Source organism: Camelus bactrianus, chromosome 13 (genome assembly GCF_048773025.1).
Source record: "Camelus bactrianus isolate YW-2024 breed Bactrian camel chromosome 13, ASM4877302v1, whole genome shotgun sequence".
Classification (NCBI taxonomy): Eukaryota; Metazoa; Chordata; class Mammalia; order Artiodactyla; family Camelidae; genus Camelus; species Camelus bactrianus.
In genome coordinates this window covers 57,375,880-57,391,143 of record NC_133551.1, presented here as the reverse complement: position 1 = coordinate 57,391,143, position 15,264 = coordinate 57,375,880, and positions in this window count along the sequence as shown.

Genomic DNA, 15,264 nt, shown 5'->3' with positions numbered 1-15,264 from the left:
GCACAGACACACCCCAGGAGAACACCCCTTTTGCTGGAACATACATCACCTTGGGCTGGCAGTAAAGCAATCACTGCCGGGTGAGGGGCTGGGCCTGTCTCAGGGCCAACCCCGGCAGCTCTGACCTCTGGGGGTCTCAGGCTTGCAGGCAAGGCCTGTGGCTGGGGTAGGGGATGGTGGGGAGGAAGAGGAGGAGGGAGAAGGCTCCTGAGTTGCTATTGGAGGGAAGAGGCCCTGGGGTGCATAGCTGAGCCAGTGTTCTGCATGTCAGAGTGGGAGTGAGTGGGGCTGAGCTCCGGTACACGTGTGGGTGGTTGTGTGCGTCACTGCGTGGGGAGAAGAGTCTGTGTGTGTATACGGTGTGACTGTGTGCAGATTTTGTGTGTGTCTGCCTAGGCCTTGTGCGTCAGAGGCATTGGCCTGGCTCTGGGGATCTCTGCTGCGTGTGTATATGTGTGCACGTGTATTTGTATGCAGGGTGCGTAGCGTTTTGGTGCACTGATTTTTCTGTGTGGGTATACGTACGGTATCGAATGCACACGGGTGTGTGACACTGGGGTTTGTGTATCTATTCAGTGTCTGGATGAAGGTGGGGAACATTGATAGGGCAGTGTTTGGAGTTGGAGTTTGTGTGTGATCAGGGTATGTGGTGTTTCTTTGTGTTCAGAGTGTGTTTGAGCCTGTGTATGTGTGTGTATAGGGGAAAGTGTTTTCAGGCCTATGTGTGTCTGTGCCTTAGGGTGGCATGTGAGTCAGGGTGTGTGAAATTTGCAGGCCTGTGTGTGTCCATGTAGTGGTGTTTGTCCCATGTCTGTGCCAGCCTGTGGTGTGTGTTTCTGTGTGTGCTTGAGGCTGTTGGCAGGCCTTCAATTCCCCAGGGGGCCTGTGTGTGTGTGTGATACTATTTGGTGTGTGTCTGTGGGCGGTTGTGGGCCTAGGTGTTATATATAGTGTCTAGATGAGGGATGTGGATTAGTGTGTTGTGTGTGTCTACAGATCTGTACTCCTGACATAGTGATTCTTATCTTTGGAGATTTTTTGAACTCCTTCTTTCCAGGAAGCCCCCAGGGACACACACACTCCCAGGCTGAAATCCTGGTGTGCTCCCACTCCCAACCAACTTGGTCACCTCTGCACCTGCCTTTTGGAGGAAGGGGCCCTTCTGAGGGAACCCAGAAACTGCCGGCTACCGGGTCAAGGTCACCTAGCTAAAGGAGCAGGGGCTCCTTCTCCTCCGGTGCCCCGCACCCCTCTGCTCACTCCCGCCGAGGCTGCCATGTGCCCCGCGCCCCGCCCAGGTCTCCCCTGAAATGAATCTTAATTTCCGCTCCGGGATGGGCGGCGGTAACGAGTCCAGAGCCAGCGGCTGCGGCGGCGGAGGCCGGGGTGCCGGATCGGATCGCATGGTCCCAGAGCAGCGTGAAGCAGCGCGGATTTGAATTTCAAAGGCAGCTGGGACCCAAGTGCGTCTGCGTTGTGTGGTTGAGTGTGCGGTGCTGGTGTGCCCGCTCACGCTCGCCTGCGTGGGTGGCGTGTGTTTGGGTGGACGTGCTTTGTGACTGGGCCTCTGTGGGGCCCAGGCGAGCCCGGCATGGGCTGCGAGCGAGTGGCGGGGAGCCCCAGTGTCGGGGTCTCCATCATTGCGTGAGCGTACACTAAAGCGTGTCGCGTGTCTGTGCGCGCTGTGGGCAAGGGCTGTCCTCTGCGAGTGTGTGTTTCCAGGACCAGTCCGCCAAAGCGTGTCTGTGTGTGTCCGTGTTCCCGGTCCTGCGTGTGTCTGTGAATGTGCCAGTGCGTCTGGGTGCTCGCTGGCTATGTCACTGAGGGTGTGTCAGTGTGTGTGCGCACACATATGGACGAGCGTTTGCCCCGTGAGCCTGGGTGGGGAGGTGGTGTTTGTAGGAAGATGTCTGTTGGTGTGTGCCGCGTCCAGACCCTTCGAGAGGCTGCGATCGTGTCTGTGCGTTTGTGCGCTTGAGTGTCTGTGTCATTGTGTCTCCGCCGGTGTTGGCGCCCGTGAATGTCAGTGTGTCTGTGCGAGGGTGCAGGAGTGGCTGTCCGTGAGAGCGCCCTGTGTGTCCTCCGCGCCGCCGCTGGGCTTCTCTGGGCGTGCGCAGGAGGCTGAGGGAAGGGCCCTCTGCTCACAGAGACCCCGGGTCGCCGCCAGCCCCAGTCAAGCCCCGCCCCTCTGCTCCCCGGGCCCGCCGGCCCGGCTCGCTGACCCACGGGCACTCAATGGGCTCTTGGAGGCAATGGCCGGGGAGGATGAGCGGTTAGCCCGAAGGGCGTTTCACGCTTGCGCTCTTCTGAGGGCGTGGGGGCAGCTCATCTGTCTTGGGCAATGGACCTGCACGGCTATGAGATCTTCACCGACCTGTGGCACTGGAGACTCAAGCTAGAGCGCAGGAAGGACCGCCGGACTGTCACCGCCTGGGTCCCGAGGCGTGCATGCTCCTAACAGGCACATGCGCACATGAGCCCTAACTCAGGCAAATCTGGGTACATTCCCAAGCAGGCCTAACACAGACAGCAGTGTGAAACAGGCCTCTGACACGAGGCTCAGAGGGCAGGCCTGCTGGTGCAAACCCAGAGACAGGCAAGTCTGTGTGTACATTTCACTCACTTGAACAACCTCAACCCTCCCTGGGTTTTAGACCCTGTGGGGTGAAGAGGGCTGATGCTCAGGAGTCCTAGAGAAGAAGGGCTGCCTGAATCATTCCATGTTCCCGTCACTCTGTCGGGCCCTACGTTGGGCCCTGATGGTGAGGGTTCACCCTGCATCCTATCTTCCAGAAGCCGCAGGGAAGAAGGGCTGTAAAGACCCTAAATCTAGTTACTCCTGGTCATTCCCATAATGTGTGGTTCCATAGCCAGAGGCAGGCAAGAGCCAGAGGCTGCCTCCTCATGGGGACCCTCCAGGGGCCTGACTGGGCACAGGGAGGTGATGTCAAGATGCCCAAAGGACAAAAAAGGAGAACTAGAGATGAGATGATGATTTCAGGTTCTCCTTCCCTGACAGATGGGGGGCATTTTGAGGAGGCTGACTCCTCTCAGTAAGGCTCAGCAAGGCGCCTGGCACCAAGCTCCAAAAACACTATTGACCAAGTGAGGAAAAGAAATAAATGAATCAGAGGAAGCAGAGGACCACCTAAGGGCCGAGGGAGCCTTATAAATAAGCAAAAATAGTATATCCAGGCCCTGTGCATGGCTTTGTGCCTGTGTGTGCACGCATGCACATGGTTATGTTTGGGGGAGGATGTGTGAAGCTGGAGGTTTGACTGGAAATACATCACTGAGGGCCTTGTAAGCTAAACTAGAAGTAGGATTTATTCTGAAAGCAACAGAGATCTAAGGAGAATGTTGGACAGGAAAGAATCATAGTCAAGTCTGTTTAAGGAAAGACAGCAGGGCAACTGGAAAGTGGATTTGAGGAGTAAGGACTGGAGAAGGTGACTGGTTAGAGGTTAGAGGCTCATTCCATCATTCATTCATTCAATAAATATTTATTGAGAGCTTACCTGGCACTGAGGCTGGCACTGAGCGGGTTAAATGGATACAATCTAGAACCTCAAGGAACTTCTAGAACCTGACCACATACTGTTGTGCTTATGTGGAGTTTCTCTTCTCCTGGGGGAGTGGGAGCAGACACAAAAGCATAAATACATGGAATGTGAGTGTTGGTAAGTACAAAGAAGGAAAATAGTATCGGGTGAGGGGATAAGAGAGATAGAGGAAAATGGGGGCGACCTGCGGTAAGGAAGTCAGGGAAGGAGCTTTGGGAAGGTGACAACTGAGCTGAGACCTGAAGGATGTGACGTATATTTGGAGGAAGAGCTGTCCAAATACGGGGAATTGCAAGTGCAAAGGCCCCGAGGGGGAGCATGCCATTTACTCAGGTGGGGAAAGATTGTGAGAAGTCGATGATTTCTATTTTGGACACGCTGCATCAAGGTGCCTTCAGGACATCCGGGGACAGTGACCAGGAAACAGGAGAGATTTGGGTAAAGATAGGGATTAGAGAAAATGGAACCTTGGGAGCTGATACAGTAAAAGAGATTAAGGACAGACTGCAGGGAGGAGAATGGGGAGCAACCTGAGGTGTGAGAGTCAATTTTGGGGAGACTGGTTGCCAGGGATGGACAGTGGGGGATAGGGGGCCATAACTAAAATGGCATCCCCACAATGTCCTGGTACTAGCCTCCCCTCCTCCCAACCCTGCCTGGTACTCCTCAATTTACCAAACTACCCTGCTACCTGGGAGAGAGCCAAAGAAACAGGCTAGATTGTTGATAGGAGCCCCTTTCAACATGAACTTCTACGGTCCCCTGGGGTCCCTCTGCTCTCTCCTGGCCATGAGAGTCAACCTGTCCACTTTTAGTGCTTCCTTCTTCTCTCTGGATGCTGAATCCTCAAGCAACTCTGCCGCCCTCTTAGGTTTATCAGTCCTGGGGAGTAGGGGAGCCCAGACTGAGAGTCTGGTGGGTCACAGACTTCCTAGGTGGCCTCTCAGCCTCAGTTTCCCCTTGCGTTGGGATTTGGAGGGACCCTCCAGCCCTAACACGATTAGAATCTCTGCGGCTCTTCCATCACATTTCAGATGGTTTCAGTGGTGTGCTGGTAACTGTTCAACTGGCTCTGGGTAGGGAGTAGGGAGGCGTAACCATGATTTGCAGCATTTGCCAATTTCCGTGGTGTAAATCCTCCCATGATGGCCAATTTCAATGACCAACATGAAGTCAACTGGTTGGCAAAATTCCTAAACATTTAACAATGGGCTCTCATAAGCTGGCATGAACTGGTTTCAGCATCTTTGCCAGACCATCTTTTCCAGAGAGATGGAGATTCTGCAATCTCTACCTTTCCTTGTCTCAGTCCTAATGTCAGTCCAGGGCCTCCTCTCTCAGACACATTTCCCCAGCCTCCTAGACCCTCCCTGCTCCAGTGGCCCCCCACTGCCTCTGGCTCCCTAGGCTCCCCAAAAAGGGGTCCAACTAATTACATTAGGATTTCATGCCAATTAGCAAACAATTACACGGGCAAATTGGTGCCTAATTTGGAGCAATAACGACAACTCCATTGGCCGACAAGAGGTAGCTGCAGACAAGACTGCTCACCCAGCCTGGCCCCGTCAGAGTGCCCCGCAGAGTGGGAGCCAGCTCTCTACCCTGAACTGAGCCAAAGCCTACAGTTCTCCTTTAAGGATCTTTGAGTTGCTGTTTATGCCGATGACATGGTCTGCCCAGGTCTTTGCTAAGTGAAGGGTATAGAGGAAGGGAGGGAAGATGGGTTATGGGGACAGAGGGGAACAGAGGCAGACAGGACCTCCTTCAATGAGGAGGTGGGGAGGATTTGGGGAGGCAGGGAAGGGGGAAGAGTTAGGAAGGGGACAGTAATGAACATGAACAAAGACTTAGATGCTGGAATGGGTCATGTGAGCTCATGGCTAATGGAGAAACCAGCTGGGTCAGAGCACTGGGTGGTGGGGGAGATGAGGCCGCAGAGCTAGGTAGGGCCAGGCCAGGAATGCCACTCCAGGGAATTGAAACATTCTCCTGGGGCCTCGGGAGCCACTGGAAGCTCAGGTTGGGAGGAGGAGACTGTGCTGAGACTCCCTTGGGTTTCTGACCTTGGACCACCAGCAACCACCCATCTCACCTACAGCTGCTAGGGGGTCCCATCTGATGTCCCCTCTTAACATCTCTGGAACCCACTGCCCTCCAGGACCACGGACACTGTAGCAGTAGCTGCCAGTCCTATCCCTCATCCCCTGTCCATATTTTCTCTAAGTGATCACCCAAAGGAATAAATCCCACCATATTCCTCCTTTACTTAAACCCTCAATGGCTCCCCAGTGCTCTCAGGATAAAGTTCAGATTCCCTACCTCAGCGTTCACTGCCTTTTACCATCTGACCCCTGCAGACCTCCCAGATTTCCCTCTCTTCCTGCCTCCACATCCACCTTGCATCCCAGGATCTAGACCTGATTTCCTGATCATGCCAGGCTCTCTCTTACCCTCTTACCTCCCAGCCATTGACCATGCTGTTCACTTTGCCTGGATTGCCCTTCCAACACCCCTTTCTTGCTACCAAATGCATCTTTCCCAGCCCCCTCCTCTACCTCCCAGATTCCTCCAGGAAGCACCAATTCTCTCCTCTGGGCCCCCTCTGTAACCTCATCCTCCTTCTGTGACACTGTAAACTCTGTTTCAGAGCTGTTGATTTCAGCATCTGCCTGTCCCACTGGACTTGGAGCTGCTCATGAGCAGATCCTGGAGCTGATTTAAAGAAGGCAAATAAAGAAGACAAAGGGATGGGATAAAAACATGTTTCCCTGAGGCTGGTGGGAAAACTGAGGCAGGGACCCAGAGAGATATTCATGAATCTGGTGATGCTTCACTTAGAAAGGAAAGCTGAGTCAGCTTTCAGCCCTCCCGTCTGCTACAGCCAAGCGCTGTCCCCATCCCTCCAGGTTTTTTTCCTGAACACCCTTACAAAGCCTGGAGTACCTCACTTCAACCCACTCTTACACAGGTGTTTTCACCTCTGCTTTCAACAAATGAGATAAAAAAATCCCTTACTAAGCCAAGGATACCCACCCCCCCCCACCCCCCCCCGCAAAATAAAGGCAGCTCTCAGGAGGGCAATGGCACAGCAAGCTGAACTGCAGTGTGAAGGACTATGGGCAGACTCAAGGAGGAACCTCCTTACCATCAAGGCTCAGCCCCTAAAGTGATCCCTAAAGGGATGACAAAGGGAAAATGTCTGTGTTTGGGGAGGGGGGGTGTTGGCCTATCTAAGGGAGACCCAACAGAGGTTAGCAATGAAACACAAACCTTCCGAGAAGCAAGGGGATGACCTGGCTGTCTTCCCTGAGAGCTTGGCTCTCACTTGGGGGGTTGCCACTCCATCTCAAGGCCCATCACTCACGTTAATTACTGAGAAAAAGCCGATTTCTCCTCATTTCCAGACTCCAAGTGACAGTATCATTAGGCTGGTAATGTTCAGAGAAATTGTGCATGTCTGTCTTGGAACATGTCCTGCGCCAGAATGGGTGAGGGTTCCCCGAGCCAGGGCTTGTGTCTAAGATACTCCTTGTGGCAGAGGGCCAATCTCAGGAAGAGATGCTGGGCCACCAGGGCAGAGGTGCTCTCCCTCTCTGGTGATGGTGATTAAACCACACCAGGCAATGATATAGGTAACAGCCCACAATGCACAAACCCTGCCGGATGTGAACAGAACCAGCAATTCCCCTCTCAGACTTACACAAGAACACAAACCAGGGGGTCTCAGCTGGACTTGAACTCAGGCCTGACTGCTGCCGCGGCCCTTCCCAGTCTTGCCCAGACTGTTTGGTCTGAGCTCCCTGCCCACCTCTGGATCAAGAGGCATCTGGGTACCATCTTGTCTCTGAGAAGGAAGTTAGCTGTACCTGCACATTCCTTCCTCCCTTGGCAAAGCCAACTCCCTGAACGTGAACATGAGCAGAACTCAAATACTATCCACTGCTCACAGGCCTTTGTATGCCTCTTCATATACTTCATCATGTTTAATACTCACACAAACCCACTTAATGTATGCGGAAACTGAGGCCCAGGAAGGCGAAGTAAGTTGTCCAAGTTCAATCCTCTGATCTAAGCTTGACTCCAGGTCTGTCCAATGTCAAAGCTTAGGCTGAAGACACTGTCTTCAATTCAATCCATCCAGTACTCTGGGAACACCTCCTCTGTCCCTGCTCCTGCTACAGAGAATTGGACCCAAACAGCCTCTGCCCTAGGAGCTGAGGTTGGTAAGGGAGAGGCAGGATGTAAAAATATAATTATAGCTCTGTGTGATCTGTGCATGACACAAAAGAGGAGATACAATAGGTTTATCCTCACCAGTAATCAAAGACATGCAAATTAAAACAATACAATGCAGTTTTACCTAATGAAATTAATACAGCTTTTTTTTTTTTTTTTTTTTAAAGACAGCACCATTGTTGATGAGAACTGAAATCCAGGGCACTCTCAGACTGCACTGATGGAAGGACAGAGTCCATCGGGCTGTGGTGTCAAGAGCTTTTAAAACAGACAGACCCCTTGGTCCTGTTAATCTACTTTTAGGAACTCAATCCAAGAAATAACCAAAGACATTGAAAAAGAACCACACATAAGGATGCTTATTACCATTATTTATAACTGTGAAAAATCACAACCAACATAAATGTCTAGCAATAGAAGGTTGGTTAAATAAATTATGATATATCCATATATAAGAGTATTATGCAACCATTAAAAGTCATGTTCTTGAAGAATTTTTAATAACCTGGGAAAAAGCTCACTATATAATGATAAGTAAAACAAAACAGGAGAAGAAACTACACATATAGGATATTCTTAATTTTATAAAGAAAATAATTCATTTAAAGAAAATCTGCAAGGAAATAAACAGAGTTAATCTGAGAGGATTATGGGTGATTTTTTATTTCAATAATACTTTTCTGTTTCTTCTAAATCTTCTACAAAATGTGAGAGGAGGGGAAATCATTAGAAATATGTACAGAATGTGTGAGCACTGGGGGGCAGCTCAGGATGTCATGAAAACAGAAAGGCTCCTTAACCCAGCCTGGGGGCAGTCAGGGAAGGCTTCCTGCTGGAGGTGATGCCTGTGCTGAGTCTCAGGATGAGTAAGTTTTATCCAAAGGAGGGAGGATTGGTTCTAGGCTGGGAAACATGATGTGCAAAGGCACAGAGGCAAGAGGGATCCTGACCTCTTCTGGAAACTCTTAGTAGCTTGTGTAGCTCAGTGAAGGGGCAATAGATAAACCCAGTCAGTGAGCACAGACTAGACTGGGGAAGGCCTACAAGACCAGGTTGAGGAGCTGGCGCTTTGCCCTGAGAATAAAGTGGATGGTCTGAAGCAGGGGATGTAACATAACAAAATCTGAGTTGTGTTTTAGAAAGATCTTCATTGTGGCCACAGAGTCTACAGAGGGGATGGAGCATGGGAGATAGGGTGAGGTAAGGTGTAGCACCTGGGAACTCAAGAGAGCCATTCAGAGTCTGTTGCATCATCTGAGTGAGAGAGAGGGTTGGCCTGAGCTAGGTGGTGGTGGCGAAGAGGAAGAGAGGAGGGGCAAGCTGGAGCAGTGATTATGAGGAGATTTGACAGGACTTGGAGATTAATTGGAGAGGGGAGGCAGGGCGGGGGAGGGGAGGCTCTGCCTCTGACAGTGACTTGTAGCACACACATACACATGCATGTACTCAGAGATTTAGGAGTGGATTTCTCCCCCATTTCCCCCCAAGGGGCAGATTTGAAGCTTATTTGATATTTGTCTGCAGACCTTAGAAGAAGCTGACCGTGGTATGGTCACCACTCCCCACCTCTGGCTCACGCTGGGAGCCCCTGTGCCTGTGTGCTCCCGGCCTGCTGCACCCCCTCCGGAAAGTGGGGGTGGTCAGGGTTAAGGAGAAGCCCATGGGGAGGAGGCAGGGGGCCATGGGCAGGGGCAGGCACCGAAAGGCCAAGGCCAGGACTTCCCTCAGGACCCAGTTACACACCGCTGCACACAGGGGCCTGGATCCCTGGAGAGAGAGCACAGTTGCCTGCAGGGATACTGAGAGATGCACGGAGACACAGCCTGACGTAGGCTGTCAGACACGGGTCCTGTCGCACACACAGCCACACACCCACAGTCAGACAGCCTCCAACAGAGTCAGCCCCAGATGGGTCTCACGCTCAGGCTATTGTGCTCAGCTGCAGCCCCCACGGGCCTCCCGGCTATTCCATCCCCAGCCCCACACCCCCTCCTCCCTCCCCAGGAGGATGGGACAGAGGGGCCAGCATAGGGGACTGGCAAAAACACCAGCAGCCAAACGGGGCAGCCGGGAGGGAGGGCCTCTGAGAAGGCGTTGCCAAGGCAACAGGCTCCTGCAGAACCAACCAGGGGCTTAGATTCTCGACTCTTATTTTTAGAAGTTGGGTCTGGGCTGGTTGGACCTGCTGGCAGGCCAGGGTCCCCTCAGGCACTGCCACCAGCCTTGGTCCTGCCCCTGGGGGGATTTAGGTGGGCACTGCTCAGGCCAAGACCTCCACATGCTCCCAGCCTCCTTTGCCAGGGAGATGCCCTGGACAGGATCTTCTCCCTTCTGTCTTCACACAGACCCATGTCCTTCCACCAGCACTCTCCTTTAACCTCCAGGCCCCAGGAATGGGCACACAGCCCACCCTCGTACTGCAGCCTGTTGATGTCTGTGGCTTGATTTATGGTCAGTCGGGGGATGGAGGAGGTAGGCCAGATGTGTGTGGTGGCACCTGTGAGGCTTGTGTCTGACCTAGTGCATATGCGTGTACATCTTAGGGGCGACTCTCACCTTCAACTCTGTGTGCCCGTGTGTATGTGTGTGTGTGAATTCTCTCTTCTCCAGGTCAACCAGAGTTCTCCCTCTCTCCCAGCCCTACTCACCACCCCGCCCCTAACTGCCACCCCTGCCTGGATCTTCTAGAAGTGGGGAGAGGGCAGAGCTCTCAGCTGGAAACGTGATGGAGGGCCTGGGCCTTGGTGTCCCCTCTTGTCCAGACCCTCCTTGTGTCTGAGCATATAGCCCCCTAAGAGAGGCATTAGAGTGGTAACGGGAGTGACCAGACAGACCCAGGTGGACAGAAACCGGAGGCGGGGAGCTTGGGGAAGCTCGAGTGAGCTGACTTTATGGTGACTCCTCCAGCTGCTGGGGATTTCTCTGTTAATCTGGAACTGCTCCGTTTGCATCTCATTTGCCTATATTTGCATAACAAGGGCCTGGCTGGCACCAGAGATTGAAATTCCTAGCCTGGGTAATTATGGGAAAAAGCCTCTGGAGACCTGGCAGGAATCCTGGGGCCAGGGAAACAGAGGCAGGGAGCTGGATGTGTTGATGTTTCCAGTCCCCATTCAATCCCAGGAGCCTCCACTCCTTCCCTAATCCCTGCTGCAGGAGGGGCAGGGGTGTCAATGGAAATTGGGTGGGAGGAGCCATACCATTGAGAATTAAGTCATCCTTGAGAGCTCTGCAGCCAGATGGAGCAGGGCACAGAGGATTCTCAGGGTAGGAAGGACCTGAATTTGGTTGGGGCAGAGCTGGGGTTGGAAGTAGGGGATGGGGAAGTAGAACTCAGCAACATCAGCCCCTCCTGTGAGTCACCTGTCCCCCTGGGCCCCCTCAGTCTGTTAAAAGCTGACTCAAGCTGGAAAGCCTGGGATCATATCCTGGATCTGCCACTTACTAGCCCCAATACTCTCAGACCTAGACAACAGAAGCCCTTACCCTGGGCCCCTCACTTTAGATGACCCCCCTGTGGCCCTCTTCTGCACGGGGTGAAGAACTGGAAGGTCCACAGGCCCACAGGGTTGTAACCCACCTTGAACTGTAGCCCCCTTCTAGACCAGACCCCAACCCAGGACCCCAGAATTCTCTCCCCAGACAGCCCTAAGCCAGTTGCCAGGGCCTGGTAGCCTCTTTCCATCGCCTTTCTCCTCAAGCCTGACAGCTGGAAGAAGCGAGGCTATTTGCCAGGAGTGAGGCAGGCAGGGACCGGAGTGTCAGGGTGTCAACAGACATGCACACAAGGCCCCTCCTGCTGCTGCGGGGAGCCCAGGGATGGAGGAGGAGGGGAACTGGTGGAGCGCTAGAGACCTTTTGTATTCTCACCCTAGGCTCTTTAGACACTTGGGGTGGCTCTGACAAGCTGTTTGACCTTGGGAAATTACTTAACCTCCCTGTGCCCCCCAGGTCAGGTTAATAATAGTAACTGCCTCATAGAGTTGTTCTGAGGATGAACTGAGTTAATTCATGTAACGCGCTTAGAAAGATGCCTGGCACAGAGTAGGAGCCTGTAAGTGTTCGCTATTGTTATCTATTACCCTGGGACTTGGCTTTTTTCCCTCCAGCTGCAGAAGCAGCACCTTTTCTTTCACTTTGAGAGACTGAAGAAGTAGGAGATGGGAATCCCTCTTCCTTTCCCCGCTCTCCTCCCTCAGAGCCCAGATCCCCCCTTTTCTCCCTCCCCAGCTACTGCACCCCTAGGATACCAGGAGGGCAGCCAGGTCATCAGACTGAGAGTAATGATCTGTTTAATGTCCTTACTGGTTGAATAAATGAATGAGTGAATGAACAAATAAACAAATGACAAAGATTGAATGAATAAAAGTCAAACAGAAGGCTGCGTTTACTGACAGAAGGAAAGCCTGACAGGCAGATATTTTGGCTTTGGGGGCCCTCAGATCTGTTTCCTGTCTGCTTTCACTAGACGATGGGAGGCAGAGAAGGGGCTGAGGGGCCTGGCCAGGTTCTCTGTAAGGTCAGTCCTCTGGTGAGTAGTTCACACCCGGGCCTGGAGAGGGGGTGTCTGGCAGTGGGTGCTAAGGTGGGGTGCCAGACACTGCCTGTATCCAGGTGTTCTGTGTCCTGTGGAAGTCTGAGGGTGTGTGGGTGGCTCAGAAGCTTCTCCCTGCTCAAAAATGAGAGGCCCTGGGGAAGGGCACATCCAGGTCTCGGTGGGGGGGGTGTTGGTGAGCTTCATTACCCCCTTATTTACACCCGTGCCCCCCTCTGGCAGAGCCAGGCCTCAGTGCACCCGCCTGTCAGCTGGCAGGTTAGCGGTGATGAAGAACTCTCCTGAGGCCTGGCGGCCTCTGCCATCTGGTCAGGCTAGTGATGGGGGAAGTAGGGGGACCTGTGGCAGGACGCCCCTTTGGGCCCTCGGGCTTGGCACTAAGCTCATCTCAGAGAGTGATGGGTGTGCGGGCCTGTGGGAGTGCAGGTGTGTGTGGGCATCACTGCGTGTGTGATTTTCTGTGTGCACGGGGACTGTGCACGGGCAGCTAGGTCTGGGGGCAACAGTTGAGTAGGATTTTATGTGTTTATATTCACGACTCTCTATGTTTGTGTCTGCATGACTGTATCCTGGTGGTCTGGGGTTTCTGTGTGTGATGGTGTTATGTCCCAGACTGTGGACTGAGTGCATGAGTCTTGGTTCTGGAGGTTTTCCATGGTGGGGGCAGGAGTGGGAAGGGCTCAGGCCCTGGAGTTGTGGCCCTGAGAGGAAGATGTCCATTCTCAGGGAACTCCTGGCTTGCTTTTCAATCAGGAGGCATTAACCTCTGAGTCCATTCCTTTAGAAACTGTTCTCATTTCTCTCCCTCTACCTGAGTGAGGCCCAATGGTGCTAAGTCCCACTAGAGGGGCTGGAGCCCTGCAAGGGAAACCAAGCCCCCCACAAGGAGTCCTAGAGGATGCTTGATTGTCCTTGAGACCCGGCACCTGGAGGTGGGCCCTGGGATCATCAGAACTCACAGGCTTTCTGGGAAGCATCCCATAGAGAATTCCCGCAGAACCTGCTCCAACACAGAGATAGGACACACATACAGCCTCTCTGAGGTACAGTCACACAGTTACCCAGACAAGGGCACTGGCAGTGCATCGCATGTGAAATCAGAAACCCTCGTGTGTAGTCACAGATCTGCTGGACACAGGCACATACACCCATGCACACATCATGACATGCAAACACACACAGGCACACATGTATAGACACTTGTGTGCTTACACACAGGAATGGGCCCATACATTGCTAAAATACACTCCTGCAAGGACACAAACGCTTAGAGTTACATGCACGCAGACATGCTTATGGACATGTTCACACGCATGTTCTATTCCTTCCCGCCTTCACTTCAGTGCTCCCAGTCCAAGACCCTTCTGCAGCTCTCACCCACTATGGATGACCCTTTGCAAGGTCGGCATCAAAGTAGGGCAGATGCCAGATGCATCCAGGACCCTGGGTATGGAGCTATGTGTCTACATATGGATATGGGAGTGTCACTGTGTATCTGCTAGTCTGTGTGGCTCTAGCTCTGTGTAAAACAGAGAAGTGTCTCTTTGTGGCACTGCATGTATTTTCCTGTGTACATCTGTGTGTACTTCTGGCAAGACCAATGTGTAGCCCTGTGTACCCATTTGTGTGAAAGTGAGTGTGGGTGACAGTAAGGCATTTGTGCATCTGTGTGACTGTGTTGGTGGACTGTCTCTCCAAGCACATCTGTATATGTATGTCTATGTGCCTGTTTGCATGTATGTGCATTTCTCATGTGTATGTGGCCCTGTGGTCGGGAATCCACAGGCTAGCTGGGCTGACTCCCCTCTCGGCAGAGGCTGCAGCCTGGGGTGGGGCCCAGTGAGACTGGACTGAATCCCTCAGCCATTGACAGTCGTATTTACAGAGCTCCGAGTAGGACGTAATTGCTTCTATTAATCTTTCTCCGGTTGTTAATTGCTCACTTATCGGGTTGTGTATTATGCCGACTGTTGCTCTTAATTCGCCTCCATAGCTGCAGGTGTTTGCTGCCTTATTAACTGTTAATCGGCGCAGCTAGGGATGGAGACTTAATTGGCCCCTAGAGTGGGACACAAGCAGGCCAGCCGGGCACTGCCAGGCTCTCAGCTTGTCCCTAGAACCCTCACCTGTGAAGCACAGGTGGCTACTAGGGAAGGATTTGGCCCACTGCCATCCTCCAGCAGACAGCAGTCCTGCATACAGTGACAGAGTGACAACTGCAAGGTGTGGCCCCCACGTAATTCTACCTCCTCCAGAAAGCCAACGAACCAACCAGAATCCAGCTTTTATAGACCCTCTTCATCACCAACAGCCTTCCTCTACCCAGGATAGGAGCCAATCTCGTTTATCTTAATTATCTGAACCTAATCGAGAACTAAGAGACCAACGCAGAGTGGAAAGTGATTCTCCTTCTTTAACACCTGCTCTGCCTCCCCTCTGGCCCTAACAGTCAAGGCTGTTAAGGTTACAGAGACACTGGGAGAATGCAGGGCAAGAAGGAGCTTCTGCCAGAGCAGGAAGGTAAAGTTAGACCCAGAAAGGACCTCCCAGCAGATGGAGGTCTGCTGCTCCATCCCAGCCATGTCAAGGGGCCCTTCTCAGCCTTTGCTGTCACAGCTCTAACAGGAACTCACTTCCTCCGTGGCACTGCTATGTTGCTGCAGTAGTGAGAAGGTTCTCCATACTGAGCTGACTTCTGCCTCCCCCACCCCAAGTCATAGCAGAGGAGTCCCAGTTGTCCACAATGGGGATATCGAGGACCAGAAAGAGCAAAGGAGTGGCCCCAGGGTTCCCCAGTCCTCTCTGACAACAGCTCAGATATGCGGCTCTTCAAGTAAAGTTTCTGCCCTCAGTCCCCTGCTGGGCTGACCTCCATCCCAGACATCTCAGTCCTGGAGGGTACTTTCTTGG